At 42.3% G+C, this 22788-nt stretch overlaps 1 protein-coding gene across 1 annotated transcript in view; it reads right to left on the minus strand.

The window, feature by feature from the left end:
* The window catches only part of LOC127582807 (SH3 and cysteine-rich domain-containing protein 2-like), a 104578-nt gene that overhangs the window by 50975 nt on the left and 30815 nt on the right, over nucleotides 1–22788 (minus strand).

Consider the following 22788-nt stretch of genomic DNA (forward strand, 5'->3'; position numbering starts at 1 on the left):
TCCTTCCTTTCTGACAAAGTTATTGCTGAACTACCTGTCCTATCCTTATCGACATTGCAATTAATGAGATGAAATGCAACAATAAAAAGGAAAAAGAATGACTCCTTCCTTCAACTCTTTGGTTCTTGAACCAACCTGCACAACCCTTCACCCTACCTTAGAATAGCAATACTATGACCACTGTGCAATATATTTTTGTTCTATTTATCTTCTTTCCTGTAAAACGAAATTGTGCATAATATTTAAGTTATGTTTTTTCTTGTAAATGTTCTGTATCTCCTGCCAAATGCCGGTGATGCTGCTGCAAGTTTTTCATTGCATCTGTGCATACATGTACTTGTGCACATGACAATAAACTCGACTTTGACTTCTGCTTCACTTACCAAATAACTTAAATCCATATCATCTGGTTGTCAACCCTCCTGCCTCTGGAAACCATTTCTCTAGTAATTTCTAGGGTAGGGACATTTTCGGCACAGCTTTGGGGGCCGAAGGGCCTGAATTGTGCTGTAATTGTTCTATGTTCTATGTTCTAAGAGCCCTGAACTATGAGTATACAGAGAAGGAGGGCCCCCCAATCCAGTCTCTAGTGTGCGCTGTTTAATAGACTGGAACTGGTGTGAAACGGGACAGAGGGGCAGCCAGAGGTCACCAAGGCTCTCAAGCCTGTTCCATCATTTAATGAGAATGTAGCTGGTCTGTGTCTCAGTTCCTCCAGTCACCAGAACCCATGTTCTCCCATAACAAAAATCCATATCAGTCTCAGATTCAAAAATCAACAACTGACACAGATCAAATGCCATTTTGTAGAAGAGCAGCCAAGCATTTCCTAATCACTCTTACGAGGCTTATCTCTACTCTTAGCCCAAGACTTGCCAGAGGAAATTTTACACACCAGTTCCCTCCAATAGCTGATGCTTTGGTCAGATCCTCCCTTAATCTAAATTCAAGGAATACAGTCCCATTTTGTAATTTCTCAGGTCCAGGTAGATTCTGGGAAACCATTATGGACTTCCAAGATCAATATACCATTCAAGTTACCCAGGAGACACAAGAGACTGCAGATGCTGGAGTCTGGAGCAAAAAACAAAATGGTGGAGGAACTCATTGGGTTAGGCAGCATCTATGGAGGGGAAATGGACGGTCGAGACCCTTCAGCAGGACTCTTGTGCAAGGTTGGATTGGCGCAGAGTGAGCAGAGAGCTGTGCATGCAGAGGGGGTGAAGTTGGAGTGGGCGAAGGGAGTGGAGAAGTGAAGATGTTTGATGTCACATCAGCGGTTGGAATTGAAGAGGTTGAGAAAGGGTAAAGGCACAGAAGGGGTGTCCAAGAGGAAGAGGAGCCTTGTAGACCAGAGAAAAAAGTTTCAGTGGGTGGTGGGCATAAGAACTCCTTACCAGAAAAACAGGTGCAGAGACACCAGAAGAGGTTAATGCCACAGCTAGCCTGGAACTTGAAAGCGCGGGTACAGAGGTACAAAGGTGAGACGTTCTGCCAAGGACAGACTGCTCTGCATCAGAGAGGGGGAAGATAGATAAAGAGTTTTTACTCAAAACATTGACTGTCCATTTCCCTCTACAGATGCTATCTGACCCACTGAGTTCCTCCAGCAGTTTTTTGATTCAATTTACCCAGATATGACTGTACTGCTCCACATGTGATTTAGCCAAGGCCTTGCACAGTGTTGAATTACTTCCATGTATCAGTGGAGCCCTACGAGTGGCAGAGGAAAGGTTCCCGCTCCCGTGGGTTTAGGGTTACCCTTGATTGCTCTGCATGGACAATCACACAAGGGGGACAGGTTTGGCAGCAATGCCTCTGAACAGCCTGCCAATTCCAAATCACCAGGTGAAATATTGTTACAATGAGCAATGTACCTCCACATAGAGAGAGGGGGAAAAAATAGAATGGATCAACAACTATTATCAAGAGAGACACACAAAAGACTGTAGATGCTGGAATCTGGAGCAACAAACCGATTTGCTGGAGGAACTCAAGGGGTTGAACAGCATCTGTGAAATTCAGGGGAAAAGCAGAAGGAATTGTTGACATTTCAGGTCAAAACCTGAAATCAGCACCTCTTATTATCAAAGGTTTTTTAAGCAACCTTAAATGAGGGATTCAAGTAGGTTATCGATAGAGTCCTGGGAGCTCAAGAGAGAAAGAGAGCCAGAGTTTCAGGTGTTTTGTGTGCAAAAAAAACCTGAAGAATTGTAAACCAATATCCCTTTCCCTCAGGCACTCCACACAGCACATGAGAATAGAATCAAAGCACAAAAATAACACCTCATATGCAATTATATCATACTACCATCATGCTGAATGTCTCACAGCACTTCACAAAACGAATTACTACAAGGTTGAGTGCAGACTATGGCCAAATGATTACTTATCTTTATTCTAAGCCACAAAATCCTCATAAGTCTTGAGCCTGGAGGCTGGTTGTGTGATTCTCGAGAGTCTGCAGAAATTCATCACGGTATCTGCTCTTGTACTGAGGGAGGCAAGACTTGGGTTGCTCTGGGTTTTAATTACCAATAAGAGTGATCCTGATTACAGGCGAGGTACTGCAGAAACTGGCCCCACAGTAATGGGAAAGGTGCAGGGTTCCAACCCAATTTCATTCTCTAGGCAGGGGAGAATAAACGCAGCACGTGTGTGAAAACTAGAAGTTAGGGAAAGGCGAAAGAGGTATAGAGCAGATCAGATGATTTTCATTTCCCTGCCCAGAGAGTGGTTGGAATCTGGAACACACTGATCAACTGAATGGTGGAGACAGGTACCCCCAACATATAAATAGTATTTAGACAAGCAATTGAATCACCAGGACAGACAAAGCAATGGACCAAGTGCTGGTAAATGGGACTAGTGTGGATGGATAATCCTTAGATAGCATGTCCACGTTAGGCCAAAAGGCCCATTTCTGTGCTGTATAACTCTCCGATTGATGGGGAGTAAACCAAATGACAGACAAACCTGGAGACACGGGAGACCACAGGTGCTGGAATCTGGAGCAACAAACAATCTGCTGGAGGAACTCAGTGGGTTGAACAACATCTGTTTGGTTGTGGGGGGGGGGGGGGTCGGGGGAGAGAGGAATTGTCGATGTTTTGGGTCGAAACATTGCATCCGTCAGGGTTCCAACCTGAAATGGCCACAGTTCCTTCCCTCCCGCTGAGTTCCTCCAGCAGATTGTTTGTTGACAACAGACAAATCTGGCCCATTCTCATGTTAAATCAATGCTGGGCCTAAATACCTCGTGGATGGAAACCCTGAAAAAACATTTAAATAGTATCTAGACAAGCAATTGAATCACCAGGACAGAGAAAGCAACGGACCAAATACTGGTAAATGGGATTAGTGTGGATGGATAATCCTTAGATAGCATGTCCACGTTAGCATGTCCTGAAAAACGTCACAATTAAAATCATCCCCTTTGATGTGGCCTTAATCACCTTCCTCCTTGACAGGGGTTTCTGTGGGCTTAGGGTAACATCAGAGCTTTGTTGCACAGAATGGATGGTTCAAAGGCAGGGGAGTTGGAGTTGAGCACAACATAAAACCATCAAGGTAGAAGGCAACGAGAGCTCCATCCACAAGCTCGTTACAGTGAGGGGGCTGTCAGAGAGCTGGATCCAATCCAAAACCAGTGGGTTTACTTTTAGCTTAAGTGCTTCTGATGCCTCACTGTGACAGCAGAGGAAAGCTCTGGAGAAAGCTGTCGTGTACCTTGCCTCAGTCCTTGCTGAGTTTGTGCCCTGCACAACTAAATCACATGTACCAAAATCCCTTGGAACTCCATAATCCAATGGTACATTAGTTGTTATTTACAAGGATGAAATAATGATCCAATAAGAACATAGAACAGCGCAGCACTAGAACAGGCCCTTCAGCCCACAATGTTGTGCAGAACTAATTAAGCTAATGACACCTAATTAAACTAATCTTTTCCGCCTGCATGTGGTCGATATCCCACCATCCTCTGCAGATTCACGTGCCTATCTAAGAGTCACTTAAATGCCTCTATCCTATCTGCCTCCACCACCACCCTTGGTAGCCTGTTCAAGGTACCTACCATCCTGTGTAAAAAAAAAATCTTGCCCCATACATCTCCTTTGAAACTTACCCCTTCTTACCTTAAATACTCTAGTATTAGACATTTCAACCTTGGGAAAAAGATACCAGCTGTCTACTCTATCTATGCCTCTCATAATTCTACAAGCTTCTGCAGGTCTCCCCTCAGTCTCCACCGGTCCAGAGAAAACCTAATTTGTCCAACCTCTCCTTACAGCACATGCCCTTTAGTCCAGGCAGCATCCTGGTAAACCTCTTCTGCACCCTCTCCAAAGCCTCCTGCCAATAATGGGTGACCAGCATTGAATTCAATACTACAGATGCAGCCTAACCAGAGTTTTAGAAAGCTGCAGTACAACTTCCTGACTCTTGCACTCAGTGATTCAACTAATAAAGGCAAGCATAATGTACACTTTCTTTACCACTCTGTCTATTTGCATGACCCCTTTCAGTAAGCTATGGACTTAGACTCCAAGATCCCTTTGTACATCATCAATGCTGTTAAGGGTCCTGCCATTAACTGTCCTTTCCCTTTACTCTCCCCAAGTGCAAAACCTCACACACCCGGATTAAATTCCATCTGCTATTTCTCCACCCAATATCCGCAACTGATCGATATCCCAGTGTATCCTTTGGCAATCTTCTACAGTGTCCACAATGCCAATCTTTGTGCCATCTATAAACTTACTAACCCAGATACCTGCAGAACATCACTGTGGAGCTCCTGCCAGACAAACTCAAAGAGAGCATTTCCAACAGTGCAGCACTGCTGAGTACTGCAGGATCCATCAGCCTTGACAAGTGCTCAAGTCCCAAGAATGGACTCGAAGCAGGAACCCCAATCAGCTACAACCTGGTGCTTATGGAACACAGCACAGGGAACGGTGGGGTTATGCCCTTTGGTAGGAAGAATAAGGTGCAGACTGTTTTCTAAATGGGGAGGGAATTCTGAAGTCGGACAGAGACTTGGGAGTCCTAGTTCAGAATTCCCTTAAGGTTAATTGCAAAGATGTACGGGTAGGTTAATTTGGGTTTAAAATGGGCAGTGCGGACTCGTTGGGCCGAAAGGGCCTGTTACCACGCTGTAAACAAAATATAAATTTTTTAAAGATTTAAAATTTAAATTTAATTTATAAAATTTTTTAAAAATGTAAAAATTTAATTTAACTTTAACTTGCAGGTTGAGTCAGTAGTGAGGAAGACAAATTGCAATGTTAGTATTCATATTGAGAGGACTAGAATACAAAAGCAAGGATGTACTGCTAAAGCTTTATAAGACATTGGTCAGACCACATTTGGAATACTGAGAGCAATTTTGGGCCCCGTATCCAAGGAAGGATGTGCTGGCCCTGGAGAGGGCCCAGAGGAGGTTCTCAAGAATGACTCTGGGAACGAAAGGCTTAACATACTAGGAGCATTTGATGTCTCTGGGCCTGCACTTGGAGTTCAGGGGTGGGGAGGGGTTCTCATTGAAACTTACCGAACACTGCAAGGCCTGGATAGAGTGGACATAAAGGGGATGTTTCCATTATTAGGAGAGTCTAGGATTCGGGGGCACAGCCTCAGAATAAATGGATGTCCCTTTAAAACTGAAATGAGGAATTTCTTCAGTCAGAGGGTGGTGAATCTGTGGAATTCATTGCCACAGACGGCTGTGGAGGCCAAGTCATTGGGTGTATTCAAGCCAGAGGCTGATAGGTTTTGATTGATAAAGGGGTTAAAGGTTACAGGGAGAAGGCAGGAGAATGTGGTTGAAAAAAAATCAGCCATGATGGAATGGCAGAGAAAACTCAATGGACTGAATGGCCTAATTCTGCTTCTACATCTTAGAACCACCAAGGACAGTTTTACATCAGGTTACAGGCAGCCCTGTAGAGTAGTGGTTAGCGTAACACTATTACAGAGCCAGCGATTGGGGTTCAATTCCCACTGCTGTCTGTTGTTTGTACATTCTCCCCATGTCTGCGTGGGTTTCCTCTGGGTGCTCCGGTTTCCTCCCATGTTCCAAAAGACGTATGGGTTAGTAGGTTATCATGGGTGTAATTGGGCGGCACGGGCCCTTGGGCTGGAAGGGCCTGTTACCGTGCTGTATAAAGAAAGTTTAAAAGTTTACTTCATTTTCTGCCCTCGTGGGTGATGATGGACATGAATGTTAGGGATATACAAGAGGCAAATGCTAAGTGTTCACTGAAAATTAATAGCTATGTATAACACAGCAACATTTAATCACTGTAAATTCATTAGAGGAATTACCAAATATTATTTAACCAGTTGATAATTCCAATTTGATTTATTATCACATTGTTTGATTTCCCAACAGACAAGGAATCAGGTGAAGCAGTTTAGGAATTGTTGATTATCGACAGATTTGATGATTTGCGATGTGCATCACAGACAAACCACACGCACCTTTCCCTAGCCTCAGTTGGTAGCACATTCATCTAATTCTGAGATTGCAAGTTCAGAGACCTCTGCACAACATTCTCGGCACCCAATCTAGTGCAGTGTCAAGGGAGTGCTGCACTGTTGGAGCTACCTTCATCTGGGAGAGATATTAAACTATTCTCCCGTCTCACCTCCTAAATGGATGCATGATACTGTTCTGTAGTAGTACAGAAAAGATCCCCCTGGTGTGACAGCCAATATTTAACCCTCATATCAGCATTTTTAAAATTGATTATCTGACCAAATCACACTGCTGTGTGGGATCATACTATGAAGAAATTTGCTGCAGGAACTGTGGCAGCCAACACAGAGTACTTTATTGGCTGCAGAACAATTTGGAACATTCTGAAAGGCACTTGTGTGTTTATACAAAGACACCTTTTTCCCCCCCTCTGTATGCTAAACTTGCTCCTTTTAAATATTCACCAGAAGAAAACAGTATATGGTCCAAAATCCCATCTCTTGATAAATATTTTACCAAGTTGAGGATGCTGCTTTAAATATCTTTCCGCATACTGTCAAAAACTAAAATCGTGGAATGAAAAACATGGAGATTGTGGAGGCATTCTGCTAAATTATAAATAGATGCCTCCCAGCTGATCATCATGTATGGTTAATTTACAGTTAAAATTACTTCCACTTCCTGTCCACATGCAACTCATTGCTGGAACTGGAATGCTCAACGTCTGCAGAAGGGGAAAACCCTGACTGGACACAAGTACCTGCAGAGCTAAAGTTAACCGCTTTCCACCGCAAGTCATCGCCAGTCTGGAAAGTCTCTGAAGTATTTGTGCTCTACCTTTCACAATAAAGCTTCAGAGCCAGCGCTGTACTTTGGAAATGTCGTTCTTGCATTGTGGGGAAAGTTCAACAGTCACTAGGGAGCCTTCGGAAAATTGTGTTCACCTCACGTCCATCCATTAGTCTTGCACTGGGTATTGATTCTGTCAGTAAAGGGGTCGGTGACAAGGTGGGACACAAGACTGAGATCACTGTCAACAGTTGACTGTGCAGCAAACAAGGTGAATTTACTCAGGGAAAATAAACAAGAAAAGTGAAAGAAATGAAACTTATAATAGAAATACTCTGGTTTCTCACAACAGGAGCAACATTTTCCCCCACACAGAGGGTGGCGAGTATATGGAACGAGCTGCCAGAGGAAGTGGTTGAGGAAGGTACAATAGTATCATTTAAGCAACACTTGGATAGGTACATGCAAGGCTGGGGCTTAGAGGGATGTGGGCCGCACACAGGTAATTGGGTGGGCACCATGGTTGGCATGGACGAGTTGGGCCAAAGGGCCTGTATCCGTGCTGTATTGCTCCATGACTAACAGAAGCAGGATCATTTCTCCAGAAAAGAGGCAGAGAGTTGAGGATAGTGAAGCATAAATTATAAAGTTTCATTCCAGTCCCAGTCACTTACTGTGGTTACCAGGCTTGTTTGACAAGGGTAGTATCCCATTACTTCCACTCTGGCTGGGAGTGGTTATAATGTTTGAATATGCAGCCTTAAATTCAACAGGTGTGAAATCAGTGCTTCCTGCCATGGAGATGGTCAACACGAGACTGCAGATGCTGGAATCTGGAGCAACAATCTGCTGGAGGAACTCAGTGGGTTGAGCAGCGTCTGCGGTGGGGGGATGGAATCATCAACTCTTCCTTCCCCCAGCAACAGATTACACTTGAACCAGAGTTCCTCCAGCAGATTGTTTGTTAATTCTGAGATAGACAATGACGATCAGTAGTTTTAATGTTGTAAAGAAGGAAAAACTGTTTCCAGAAAGGTAGAGGAGTCAGTAACCCAAGGAGGATGCAAACAGATAGCTTATTCTGATACAAGTTTATCAAATTCCTGAAGGAAAATTTGACAAATTAAATCACTGCCCTTGCACTTTAACCACCATTACCACAACAGGACCTGGTAAAACCCCAAACGCAGAATGCAGAGCTTCTCTCTTGAAATCTTTACTTTGGAGTTGGGTTTCAGTGGCAAGACTGGGATTAATTGCCCATCATTTCCCTGGAGAAGGTTTGTCATACAAATTAGTGATCGGGATGTGAATGTCAGGGGTATGTTTAGTAAATTCACAGATGACACCATAATTGGTGGCATTTTTAACAGTAATGAGGGTAGGCATCAGCTACAGACCAAAAGTAATTCAGTTGGTAAATGAAAAATCAAAAATACTGATAGAAACATCTGCCGGCCATGCAGCATCTGTGGAATGAGAAACAGTTCACATTTGACATCCAGGACTGTCAGAAGAGAGAGACAAGAGACTGCAGGTGCTGAAAATCTGGAGCAACACACAACGCTTTTTGTGTGTTGCTCTGTCAGAATAGAGGTCAGTTATGATTACGTTATGAACACTTGATAAGATAGGCAGAGAAACGGCAGGTGGAATTTTATGCTAAAAAAAATGAGAGGCAATACATTTTGGGAGAACTAAAGGTAAGAGATGCACCATGAACGGTAGAACCCAGGAAGCACTGAGTCCTGGGAGTACATGTTCAAGGATCTCTGAAAGCAGCAGCACAGGTTGATAAAGTGGTTAAGAAAGTGTTAAAGAAAGTGTATGAATACTACTTTCAATAGCTGGGGCATAGGCTATTAGAGCACAATACAACTTTTTTTTTTCTTTTTTCAATTTTTTTTTATTAGTTTTCAAACTAATACAGATTAATATATAACATCAATGTTTGTACATGTAATACAAAGAGCTCAGGAGAACAATCATGGCATAGATAATCATAAAGAACAATAAAATATAAAAAAATCTGTAGATCCAACGATCTCTTAGTAAATGAATATAAAAGAAAAGAAAGAAAAAGATTTATTATATAAAGAGAAAAACCCAAATCAATAAGAAAAATTATAAACAATATGTCAAACCAAACTAAGCTAAACAGAAAAATTTCAAAAAAAAACAAAGAGACTGGACTAAGATTTCTCAGTAGAAACAGAGCAATATTATGTCATCAACTCTGTTCCTCTAAGTTGGAAAATTATTGAAAGGGGATCTATATCATGTGAAAATATTGAATAAATGGACTCCAGATATCTTCAAATTTAAGTGAAGGATCAACAGTACCACTCCTAATTTTTTCCAAGTTTAAACATGATATAGTTTGAGAACAATACAATTTTATAAAACATTAGTTCGACCACAACTGGAGTACACATGCAGCTCTGTTTACCACATGGCAGGAAGGACACAATTACACTGGAGAGGGTGTAGAGGAGATTCACCAGGATTCTGCCAGGGATGGAGCATTTCAGCTACGAGGAGAAAGTATTTTCTTTGCGTTTTCCTTGGAGCAGAGGGAGTGGGGGGGGGCAGGAAAGCCTATTTACAGATTTCTGAGGGATATAGATAAGGCACCATCAGGCTCAAGGACAGCTTCTATCCCACTGTTATAAGACTATTGAATGGTTCCCTAATACGATAAGATGGACTCTTGACCTCACGATCTACCTCATTATGACCTTGCACCTTATTGTCTACCCACACTGCACATTTTCTGTAACTAATACTTTATTCTGCATTTTGTTATTGCTTTACCCTGTACTACCTCAATGCACTGTGTAATGAATTGATCTGTATGAACAGTATGGAAGACAAGCTTTTCACTGTGTAGGTGACAATAATAAACCAATTCCAAAGCAGATAGTGAGAAGCTTTTCCCCTCAGCAGAGGTATCTAAAACCAGACGGCAGAGCTTTAAGGGATAGAAGATTTAAGGGAGATTTGAGGGGAAATATTTTCACACAGAGGGTAGATGAAATCTGGAATGCACTGCTCATGGAGATGGAAGGGGTAGGTACATGGAGAATATTTAAGGGGTACCAAGATGAATATTTGAAATGCCATGGCATAGAAGGCTACGGGGAGTGCTGGAAAATGGGATTTCTATAGATGTGTACTCGCTTGAACACAGTGGGCTGAAGGGCCTGTTTCTGTACTGTACAGGTACATGATTTGTTGATTAAACTGGTGGTCATGGTTTTATGCAAATAATTAATTCACTTGGCCACTAAAGAGAACACTATCCAACTAGAATCACACATGGCCCAGACTCTGAAGGATGGCAAGTATTCTAAAGAGAAAAGGACTTCTGTGAAATATCAGCTTTTGAGAATTAGTCAGCTTCATTTACTTTTAAACATTAGCAACTTTTCCAAGGTTTATTAAACCAAGTTCAATTTGACAAACAAGGACTTAAACTCATATTATCTGGATTATTAGTTCCAGTAATGAAACCAGTATCTCGCTGGAGCCTCTGCAAATTACAACTTTTAACCAAAAATAGATGTGGTGAAGTAAACTAGTGCAAGATACACACACAAAATCAGAATAAAAAACCCACCAAAGCCCACAATGAACAGAACCCTGTTTTAATCGAGAAGTACTGGGTGTAATGTGGTTTAAAAAAATGCCCCTAGGCTCCGCATAGGAATGACCAACATTTGATAGTGAGAGTTTAGGGTAGGTGTCCAAAGCTTGGTCAAAGTGATTTTTTAGGATGCTGCTTAAAATCCAAGTAAAGAAAAGCTTTGAGGGGGAACTTCAAGCTCAAGGCGTGAAACTGAAAGCACAGCTGCCAACGATGAAACAAAGCAGTGGTGCACTTGTAGCCAGAACTGAAGAAGGAGTACAGAGATCAGAGTTGGAGGGATGAACAAATGGGTGAAGTTGTGAAGAGATCTGTATCCTGCTATAGGAAAGAGTACAGAAAAGATTTACAAGGACGTTGCTAGGACTTGAGTGACTGAGTTGTAGGGAGAGGTTGGACAGGTTAAGACTTTTTTTGGCACGTAGGAGACTGAGGGGTGATCTTATCTCATCAGGGAAACCAGCCTCCCCTCCATGGACTCTATCTATACTTTGCTGCTTCAGTAAAGCAGCAGCATTATCAAAGATTCCACCCACCCCATACATTTTCTTTTCTCCCCTCTCAGAAGATACAAAAGCCTTAAAGTATGTACCACCAGGCTCAAGGACAGCTTCTATCTTGCTGTTATAAGACTATTGAATGGTTCCCTAGTACGATAAGATGGACTCTTGACCTCACAATCTACCTCGTTATGACCTTGCACCTTATTGTTACCTGCACTGCACTCTCTCTGTAACTGTAACACTTTACTCTGCGTTCTATTGTTTTACCTTGTACTACTTCAATGCACTGTGTAATGGATTGATCTGTAAAAACTATATGCAAGACAAGTTTTTCAATCTGCTTCGGTACATGTGAAATAATAATCCAATTCCATAAAGGTGTATAAAATCATGAGGGGCATAGATAGGGTGAATGCACTCAGTCTTTTCCCCAGAGCTAGAAGGCATAGATTTAAGGTGAAAGGGGAACATGAGGGACATGTGGTATGCATGTGGAACGAGCTGCCAGACAAAGTGGTTGAGGCAGGAACAACAACAACAACAACTTTTAAAAGACAGTTGGACAGGTACATCGATAGGAAAGGTTTAGAAGGTTATGGGCCAAACACTGGCAAAGGGGACTCGCTTGGTTGGGCATCTTGGTCAGCATGGACCAGTTGGGCCGAAGGTCCCGTGTCCATGCCATGCAAACCCATAAGGAAGAGAATTTTTTTTGTTAAGGTGAGGCTTTGCCAGACTGGGAACCTTTGATTGACATCAACGCCATCACCTCAGTTCCGGGGCAACGAAAACTCAAGCACATTGGTGGTTGGAATCACAGAGGTTAGGTTGCACGTGGGTGGTAGATTTTCTTTCCTGGAGGATATTAGTGGACCATAGAATATTACAGCACAGTACAGGCCCTTCAGCCCACAATGTTGTGCCAACATTTTAACCTGCTCTAATATCTATCTAACCCTTCCCTCCCACATAGCCCTCCATTTCTCTTTCATTCATGTGAATATCTAAGTCTTTAAATGTCCCTAATGTATCTGCCCCCACAACCTCTGCCGGCAGTGCGTTCCACGCACCCGCCACCCGCTGTGTGGAAAACTTACCCCTGACATCCCCCTTATATCTTCCTCCAGTCACCTTAAAATTATGCCCCCATGTGTTAGCCATTGTCACCCTGGGAAAATAAAGTCTCTGACTGTCCAATCGATCTATGCCTGTTATCATCTTATCCAATGTGGTTTTAAAGACACAACATATTTCATGGTTACTGCTGAGTTTTTTAAAAAATGAATTATAGATTTATTTTATTATTTGAATTTAAATTCCTTGGCTACCATGGTGGGATTTGTACGCATGGCTCTGGATCGATTTGTCCAGGGCTCTGGCTACTAGTGCAGTAACTTAACTGCTATACCACCACACCAAGCGTTGTAAGAACCCAGCCCAGAGAATGAATGATGGCTTCAGCATCAACTGGAGAGCTAGCAACAGACAGGTAAAATTACAGAGGAGGTCAACATTGATGGAGAGAAAATAGGATCAGGACCTTTGCTTTGGATCAGCAACAGAACACTACAGACCACCCCTTGCATTGCATTGACTTGTTTCTGATTGGTCCTTTTTTATCTTCGGCTTCACCTTTGTATAATTTATGTATATTTTACTTTTTGTATATTATCTTTACCTACATGCCTATGATGCTGCTCAAACAAATTTTTAAAATTGTACCTGTACCTCACTGTAGTTGTGCACATGGCAATAAACTCTTGACCAACAAGAATCAAAGACTGCAAACCATCCGCCTCAGAGTGAGACTGGGTTAGTAGTTAGGGAGCAGAGTCTCTGGTGAAAACTGCAGACAGTAGCTTTGCTCCTTATTATGGAACTGGAGGAAATTTCTGCCTATCCTGCATTAAGATCAGAATGACAAATGAGAGGGAACAGATAGTATCAAGAGGCAAAGATAAAGAAACGACTCCAAAGCCTGATTGCTCCCTCTGTGCCTTTGACAGCCAGGAGCTGTGTCCTACAGATCAGAAAGAGGCACATCAAATCCTTTAGGCAAAAAAAAAATAAATGTTGCAAAATTCTTTCCTTGACATATTTTTGCTGCCTTCTGGAGCAAATCCCTGAAGAGCATAAAGCCCAAGGATTCTATGCTGGACAAATTCCTGGGAGATGTCATTTCAAATTGCAGAAACCAAATTGTAGGTTAGCTGGGATTAGAAGGTACACTAGAAGAGAAACTCCAAGCAAACAGTGGCCTTGCACCATTTTCAAAAGAGATGTTTTGTTTAGAAGCGGAAAAAAAGCTTAAAATTGTTGGGCTATAGCCATCAGCAAGTCACCTCCCATCCATCCATGGTGCCTATGATTTTACAAGTCCACCATAAAGAATCAGAGAAAGCAATTTCATAAATTTTTGCTGAATTATCCTCCAGGTCACTCAGAATACCATGTTGGAAATATAATGTTATTGCTTAATGGTTGCTGGGCCTAAGTCCTGGAACTCCCTACCTAGAAGTATTTAGAGGTACCTTTAATTAGGACTGTAATAGTTCAAGAAAGTGGTTCTTAAGGGCAGCAATAAATGCAGGAACAAACAGAACATCTGCAGCCTGTAAGTGAATAAATACTTTGGCTCTCTTAAGAATTGACTGAAGGATTTGGGCAGATGTAATGGGATGGAGGATTGTTCCTCATTCCATATCTGCATATGTATCTCATCCAAGAAAAGCGCAACATCAACAAGCATTCCCACTCCCCCACCGTCATTGAGGACAGACAGCATCAGGCTTAATCCTCTGTTCGAATAGACTTAACTTGGGCTTCATGCACACCCAAGGAATTGGCCCAATGGGAGGAGGTCCAGGTTTGTCAACACTTCACTGATCAAAGACATCGAGATGGGCATGGACTTGGTGGCCATTTTTCCTTTAGAGAGATTCTGGATTCTTTAAATTAAATGAGAGGATAAAATTTGTGTACTTAAGAGACAGACTACATTCCCAGAATATCTATACTGAAAAGGAATGCAGTCACAAAGTAACTTGCTCATGATTGCAAAAGTGTATGGAGGGGCCTTAATCCATTTTCCTCACTATTTACCTGCTCAACATTCCAAGTCACAAACCATCCTGAAAAGAAGCTCTACTAAACATAAATGCTGACAATGCCCCATCAATCTCACGATGTCAGGGCTGGTTCAGGGTTATGCTAAACAGGGCAGCTTGTGTCTAGACAAGGAAAAAGCATCACTAGCGTCTGAATTCCTGCCTTCCCCCACCCCCATGAAGAGCTGTTTTGCAAATGGTCTGTTCACCCAGAGGCACAGCAAGCATAACCTTCATGGTGCAACAATCCCTGTATGTGACTCTATTTTAAATCTCACAAAGGCCTCAATTACTTCACAAATTTGGCTGCCCTAAGAAATTTACCTCCATCCTCATCTGCTACATGAGAGCATGCAAGATGTGATCTTAATCAATGGGTCCATAACAGACCAATCTCAGTGTAGACGGGCGCTAAGGCAGCAGCAACACCCCAACACTTCTCAATTTGTCAAATCCCATTGACTCAAGCTTCCCCATGGGGTGGAGCTAACTTGCAGGACAAATGGGAAACTGTTCAACTTGCATCACCTCTACTGCAGAACCAAGATCATCCCAGCCTTGGTCCTCAAGTTGCAATACTCAGACCTCAACGTCTCAGCACTCTTAAGCAAGTATCATCTAAGTCATCACAAACATGTTCACTGAAGCATACGACAAAATGGGCCTTACACTTAATATTCACAAAGCAAAGGTCCTCTTCTAACCTGTCCCCAAACCCCAACAATAGAGGTCCACAAGGAGACTCCAGAAAATATAGACCATGTGGCTTCCACACCCCAGGAGCCACCGCTTATTGAAGGCTAACACTGGTGTGTCTGGAGGAGAACAAGTCGAGGTCATTGTTGCTTGTTATCTCAGTGTTGACTTGGTTATTGCTCTACTTTGAAACCAACCTAAGCCCAGTGTAACTGGCAAAAGGAGTGCACCACATCAAAAACCATCCACCTGCCTACTCAACACCAATATGACCCTCAGACAAATCTTCAACTTTAATTGTTCCATCACTGGCAACCACATCATGGGTGCAAGTTCTGGAATTCCCTCCCTAACCCTCTGCTTTTTTCTCCTCCTAAGAAATGCTTATTACATTCCACCTCTGATCTACTGCTAATGGTATGATTGCCTTGTACAAGTTGGGTGCAGCAGTTCCACTCCAGCACTATTGCAATGGAAACATTGATATTGTGTCATGCCTCAGAAAAAGGACAAGGGATGGTCACAAACCACAACAATGACAGAGTCAACCTCAAGGTTTCTAGAACTATGAACTTAATTCACTCTCCTTCCTACTACACTGTTACTCATGAAGTCCCTTTCCAAAACATCAGCAGCTCCAGATATTGACTGAATAGTTCTACATTTTCATGAGATTTTGAGCTTAGTGAGCTGATGCAACCTAATGATCCCAGGACAATGTTAAGACCAATTAGTTCCCCTCAAGCTTTGACTAACACTGCAACAACAAAAAACTCCTCAGATTAACCAGTGATTAACCTCCTTCAGGGAAGAATTGTGACCCATGTAACTCAGGGTTTATTGCATAGTTGTGAGTCTGGCCAGCTCCCTGAAGAGGCCCAGCAGTTAGGGATGGCCAGTGAATGGCACCCAGTGAAGGAGTACTGATTGTGGGATCCTGCTGTGCACAATTCAGTAATACCAACCCTTGAAAAACAATGCCTCCATCACAAGTGCTTTGGAGGGCATGAAAACAAAAGTGCTTTGGAATTTTTATTTCCACATCTTTATTTTTATTAAAGAAGCAAATTAAGAAACAATTCTGATGTGATCAGAAACTATGAACAGACAGGCAGTACACGGACCTGGCACTTGACACGTACTATAGCACAGTCAGCTGCATTTGAAATAACTATTCACTATGAATACCAATGACTGTCTTAATATTTATGAAGAGATGTTTAGCTTTGGTTCTAACAGTTAGTGACGGAAAGAATTAGTGGTATTGTTAATTGTTGTGCAAAAAGGCTTCAAATCTTAGACCCCTAGACATCATTGTGACAAAAGCAAAATTATCATTCAAATATAAATGCCCTTTGAAATTCTGTAATCTTAGAACATACTTGTACATTTATTTTTTTAAGATTTGTAAGGAGGATACTTTGCAATAAATTCATCCCAATACAATATACAACCCAAAATCCTCCAAGGGAGAAATAATTCCTCTTCAAGGGCTCAATTGCAAGAAGGGATTTGGGAAGTTAAAGTGTGATTTGTTTGAAATTTAACATGTGGGGAACCAATTGAGGACACAGGAAAAAATTATTTCTGCTGGTTGGCAAGTCAGGGACCGGGAGGAAGAGCCTAAAAGAAAATACAGGCATGCCTTTCAGAGTGAAGGTAGAAAACACTGTCTCTCACACACACACACAGAGGGTGGTAAGCATTTGGACTTCATCTGCAAATAGCATTTACTGCTAGGTTGATTAGTAATGAGATTTACACCGTCAGATGGGCATTGATCCAAGGCCTTCTTCCATTCCTCACATGTACATAAATGACCACGGGGCACTGTTTCGGAGAAGAGCAGGGAAATTATCCTAAAGACATAACACACAAAGCGCTGGAGGGACTCAGCGGGTCAGGCAGCATCTGTGGAAGGAAGTAGACAGTCGACATTTCAGATCAAGACCCTTCATCTGGTCTGGTCATTTGGACTCAGACCAGATGAAGGGTCTCAACCCAAAACGTTGACCGTCCATTTCCTTCCACAAATGCTGCCTGACCCGCTTGAGTCCCTCCAGCGTTGTGTGTGTTGCTCCAGATTCCAGCATCTGCAGTCTCGTGTCTCCAATTATCCTTGAAGCTTGGTCAATAATTCTCTCTCAACTAAAAGCAAGATAGGTTACCTGGTCATTACCGCAATACTATTTTTAGGACCACATTTCCTCAGTTACATTTCAAAAGTGCTGCGTTGGTGACAAAACACAGGGACAACTGAAGATCACCAATGGTGACTAAATACAATAATTTCCACCCCCCACCCCCACACCCTCCAAATTCTTGCAGTGCTTCTGATCAGGATAATAAGCAAAACAGACCAGGTGGGCTCACCTTCAAAGATGTGAAAGCAAGTGAGGTTTTTCTGCTTCAGAGAAGCAGCGTGTGGAGGTGCTTGCACAGTGACAATAGGAAGGGATGCAATATGTGAATGAGGTGGTGCAGATACAAGTTCATGGCGCCAGGTAACATTACATATAAAAGAGGCCGTTTTTACATTCTTGCCATTGGTCCTGGATGTTTGGGTAAAGATATGCAATCTGCATTATGTATTAGCTGTGGATATATAAAAGCCATTCAGCCAAGCGTTGTGTCGGCTGAGCTTACGATATGCATCCGATTGAAGTGGATTTTAAATTCCAGAAGACTGATCTCACTTCAGGTAGCTGTGCGGCTAAATCCGCAGGGCTTGATTTGAACACACTCAAGTGAAGTTGAGAGCTCCTTGCAATATTTCCAATGGCCTAGATGTCAAACCATATGACTTTTAATGTGATACAAGGACAGCCTGCCTTCAAGCGAAAGCAGAGAGACCCAAGTGTCCTTGTGCTAAAGGCAAAAGACAATGGCACCATCCCTTTCATTGGCACAGCTTACATCCACAACGGTATAATCATCCACTTTCTATCAGTATCTCCTGGTAATAAAGTGCACACACAGCAAAGGACATGAACTTCACTGGCACTCCACACTCCAAAGCCTTTATGAAATAAAACGTCTGCATTAAATATTTGGCTGACATTAAGTATTTGCCTGACAGTAAATGTTATTATGATGAACATATGCACAGTGTAAATTGCCACAGAGTTAAATTAACCACACAACAGAAAGTTCAATGAGTTAATGGCAAGCATTTGGACTGACATTGGGCATGCTGCTTACTACTCAACTGGCATATTGACAAACCAACTTGGAAGTATGGAAATACTAAGGGGTTGGTAAGCAGGGGTACGGGGAGGCATAGGAGATGAAGACGAGGGGAAGCTGTTATTGAAACCACTAACATTCTGATCCTTAAGGCAGAATACACATGCCCACATCAGCAGTAAATATTGTATCATCCTTTGTTTCATGAAGAATTCACAATACAAAACAATTAAATTTAATAAAACCTAACCAGCCCACAGGACAAAAAGCTAATATCTGCTGCCATTCTTTTTTACATTTCAAAGAGAGCTACAATTTCATCATGAAAGCCAGAGCTGTCATAACAGACTCCCACACAAACATATGTAAAGTAGAGCAACTATAATGCTGAGTTGGAGAACACACATCTCACGGCTTAGTGCTTTTTAAAGAGAGATCACTGGCCTTGTAATAAAGTGACCCAGTGCAACAAATTACAGGAAGCCTGAAAATAACTACATTTCCAAAGATAATACTTTGGCAAGCAATACAAAATAAACAACTTGTCACAAAATGTGTGAATCCATCCATTTTGGGAGTAATGGGATGTTGCTCAACCTTCTGAGTTCATCCAGCAGTTTGTGCGTTTAAAAAAAATATAATACGTAAAATGGCCAGCAATTGATAGGTCACTCATTACCATTGACTTTAGATGAGTCTATAATGAAGGTCAGAATACAATGCTTATCCAACATCAGCCAAAATCAGAAGGACTCCATGGATACACATTAGGTTCCAGCTGGCTATTGTGCTGATTCTTAAAGATCTTTCTATTACTATATTAGGGGGTCATCGCCTGCCCTCATACACACACTGACTTTGAAGTATTAATTCCCAATGTTGTAATCTATTCCCTGTGTAATTCTTCTCTGGGGAATAAATCCTCACAGCTCCAGGGTTTTGGCTTCAGTCCTGACCTTGGGTACTGTGCGAGCTCACACATTCCTCCCATAACCACAGGGATTTCTTCCCACAACCTGAAGGCATGCTGGTGGGTTAATTCACCACCACACATTCCCCAAGTGACAAAGAATCAAAAGGGTGTTGATGGGCATGTGAGAGAGAATAAGGTGCAGGGTCATGGGGAAATAAGATGGGGTGGAGGGGAAGTGGTACTGATAGGATTACTCTGCTGAGAGGCAGCATGGGTTTGGTTGCTTGAATAGCATCCTCCTATGCTGTAAACACAGTTAAAGGATTGCCTTAGTTATATTCTATTGCAATAGGTATGTAAATGAGTCAAACTGCATCCTCCTGCAAAAGTCAGGAGTTATACTGCACAGAAACAGGCCCTTCGGCCCAACTCATCCATGCCAACCAAGTCATCTACTTGAGCTAGTCCCATTTCCCTGCTTTAGCACCTCACTCCACCCTTTTAGGTTTGCCCCCAAGTTTTACTTTTGCAGAGTTTAACACCAAGATCATCCGAGTCCTGTGACCGAGTCCGTTGCCAAACCCAGTTCCACCTCCTCCAGTGGATAAGCACTTGCATTTATATAGTGAAAAATCAAAAACAACTGCAGATGCTGCAAAATGCTGGAAAGATGCAGCTTGTTGGACTGAAGTGAAAACAGAAAATGCTGGAAACACTCAGCGAGTCAGGCAGCATCTGTGGAGAGAGAAACAGTCAATGTTTTGGGTTTGTGATCCTTTGTCATAACTGGGAAGGAAAGAGTTAAGATATTTATTTATTAGTCACACATACATCAAAACACAGTGAAATGCGGCTTTTTGCGTTACTGAGAATGTGCTGGGGGCAGCCTGCAAGTGTCGCCACTCTTCCGGCGCCAACAGAGCATGCCCACAACTCCTAACCTGTACATCTTTGGAATGTGGGAGGAAACTGGAGCACCCGGAGGAAACCCACTCAGACACTGGGAATGTACAAACTCCTTACAGACAGCGCAGGAATTGAACCCTGGTCCCTGGTGCTATAATAGCGTTGTTAACCCTTTCAGTAGGAAAGAAGGGTGAGGAAACGATCTGTAGAACAAAGGGAGCGTCTGAGAGAGGATGTATCAAAGTGGCTTAATAAAAGTAGTTATCAGAGCAATAAACCCTTGGCCTGTGTAATGAGTTGCTAATGGTATGGTGGTGGGACTTTTCAGGCTAGACTACATGACAAGGACACGATAAACTGAGACAATGTGATACAAAAACAAAATTGAAAATGCTGGAAAATCTCTTCAGGTCAGGAAGAATCTATGGAAAGAAAAACAATTAAAGTTTCAGATTAAGCACCCTTCATCAGACCTGAGAAATAAGTTACTCTAAGTAGCAGGGAAATGTGGATGGAGCAAAGAATGTTATCGTTTACCTGCCCTGCACTAACACTTTATTCTGCATTTGTTGTTTTCCATTGTACTACCTCAACGCACTGTTGTAATGAATTGATCTGTATGAACAGTATGCAAGACAATTTTTTCCACTGTACCTCAGTACATGTGACAATAATAAACCAATTTGTCAATTAATTTAATAAAGTGAAGTTGTGAGTAGGTGGGATTAGATAAACTATTATGGCTGTGTAATTTGCTGATGTAGTTCTGGCATACAGGGACATGCCCAGCAAACCAGATTATACACAGAGCATAAAAAAAAGGACAGCAGGCAGAGATGTTCTTCTATGGATAACAAAAAAAATGAATTCTCTAGCTTTAGATAATAAATCCAAATCCAGGGGTTACAATGTGCCCAGAGGGCAAAGTGTTGTTCCTTGAGCTTGCATTGGTTCTAGTTGTAATAGTGCACTTCTCTCCTACGGAAGACTAACTTGCATCTCTCTCTCTTTCCCAGTTCTGGTGAAGGGCTGCAGACCCAAAACGTTGACTTTCTCTTCCCACAGATGCTGCCTGACCTGCTGATTTCCGCCCTCCCAATATCTTCCGTTTTTGTTCGCACTTACATAAAAAGATATTGCCTCCAATGTCACTATGAAGGAGATTCACCACATTAATTTCTGGGATGAAAGGGTTGTCCTACAAAGAGAGACCAAATAGTTTGGGCCTGTATCCCTTAGAGTTTAGAAGAATGAGGATGAGGGAGGACTTTATTTAAATGCACAAGATCCTAAGGGGGAGGGGGAGAGAAAAAAAAAAGGTTGACAGGGTGGACATCAGGGTGTTTTCACTAGTGGGAGTCTTGGACAAGGGGACACAACTACACATCAAAAATAAAGGGACCAATCATGTAAAACTGAGGTATGGTGAAATTTCTTCTCGCTGAAGGTGGTGAATCTCTGGAATTCTCTGCCCTGGTGGGTGGTGGAAATTGGATTAGAAGTGCATGTATTTGAAAGATCGAGGAATAGAGGGGTAGGGAAACATGGCACAGAAGAGGAGTTGAGGCCAGCATAGCTCAGCCATGATTTTATTAAATGGTGGGGCAGGCTTGAAGGAGAAGGCGGCCTATGCCTGCTCTTATTTTCTTGCAATATGATGCCTTTTCAACAGTCTCATTTCAATTAACAGCTAATACCATACATTGGAAGGGAAGAGACCATTGTAATGCAGGAAACACAGTAACCAATTTAGTCATTGCTCCCCCTCACAACCAAAGTGAAGACGACCAGATATTGGGCTGGATCATGCTGATGACTAGTTGGTGAGTTGGTAGACCCAGCTGGAGAGTGCATAGCCGCATATTCTGGACTTGCACTTCTCAGTACAGCACAGAAACCAAGAACATGGAGGTCACATCCAACCTGAACTCACCATCAATTCCTACGCCATTATGTAAGTTATTTCATATCTCTGATCCTGTGGCTTTACATCAGCCATGGCTGATACATGTAGTGCATTCACTTCATTTTCATTTGATCATGTTAGTGTAGCAGTTAGCATAATGCTATTACAGCGCCAGCGACCTGGGTTCAATTGCGGCCTGTCTGTAAGGAGTTTGTATGTTCTCCCTGTATCTGAGTGGGTTTCCTCCGGTGTGCTGGTTTCCTCCCACATTCCAAAGACGTACAGGTTAGGAGCTGTGGGCATGTTATGTTGGCGCTGGAAGAGTGGCGACACTTGCGGGCTGCCCCCGGCACATTCTCAGGAATGCAAAAAGACACATTTCACAATGCTTTGATGTACCCATGACTAATAAATAAATATCTAATATCTAATGTTCACTTAAAAGGCAAGTGTGGAAAAAAGCAAAAAGCTTACCTATTTCATCGGAGATGCTTGGAAACAGTGGGAAACAATAATTAATGATTCAAGTTTTTTTTAAACTTTAATCATTTTTTCCAACTGTTTCCAAGCATCTCCAATCAGGGTCATCTGGAAATGATGAAAAGGCCTTTGAGAGCAGGAGCTGTCAGTTGGCCATCAGGAAAGCCTGCGGGTG

Source organism: Pristis pectinata, chromosome 25 (genome assembly GCF_009764475.1).
Source record: "Pristis pectinata isolate sPriPec2 chromosome 25, sPriPec2.1.pri, whole genome shotgun sequence".
NCBI classification, from domain to species: Eukaryota; Metazoa; Chordata; class Chondrichthyes; order Rhinopristiformes; family Pristidae; genus Pristis; species Pristis pectinata.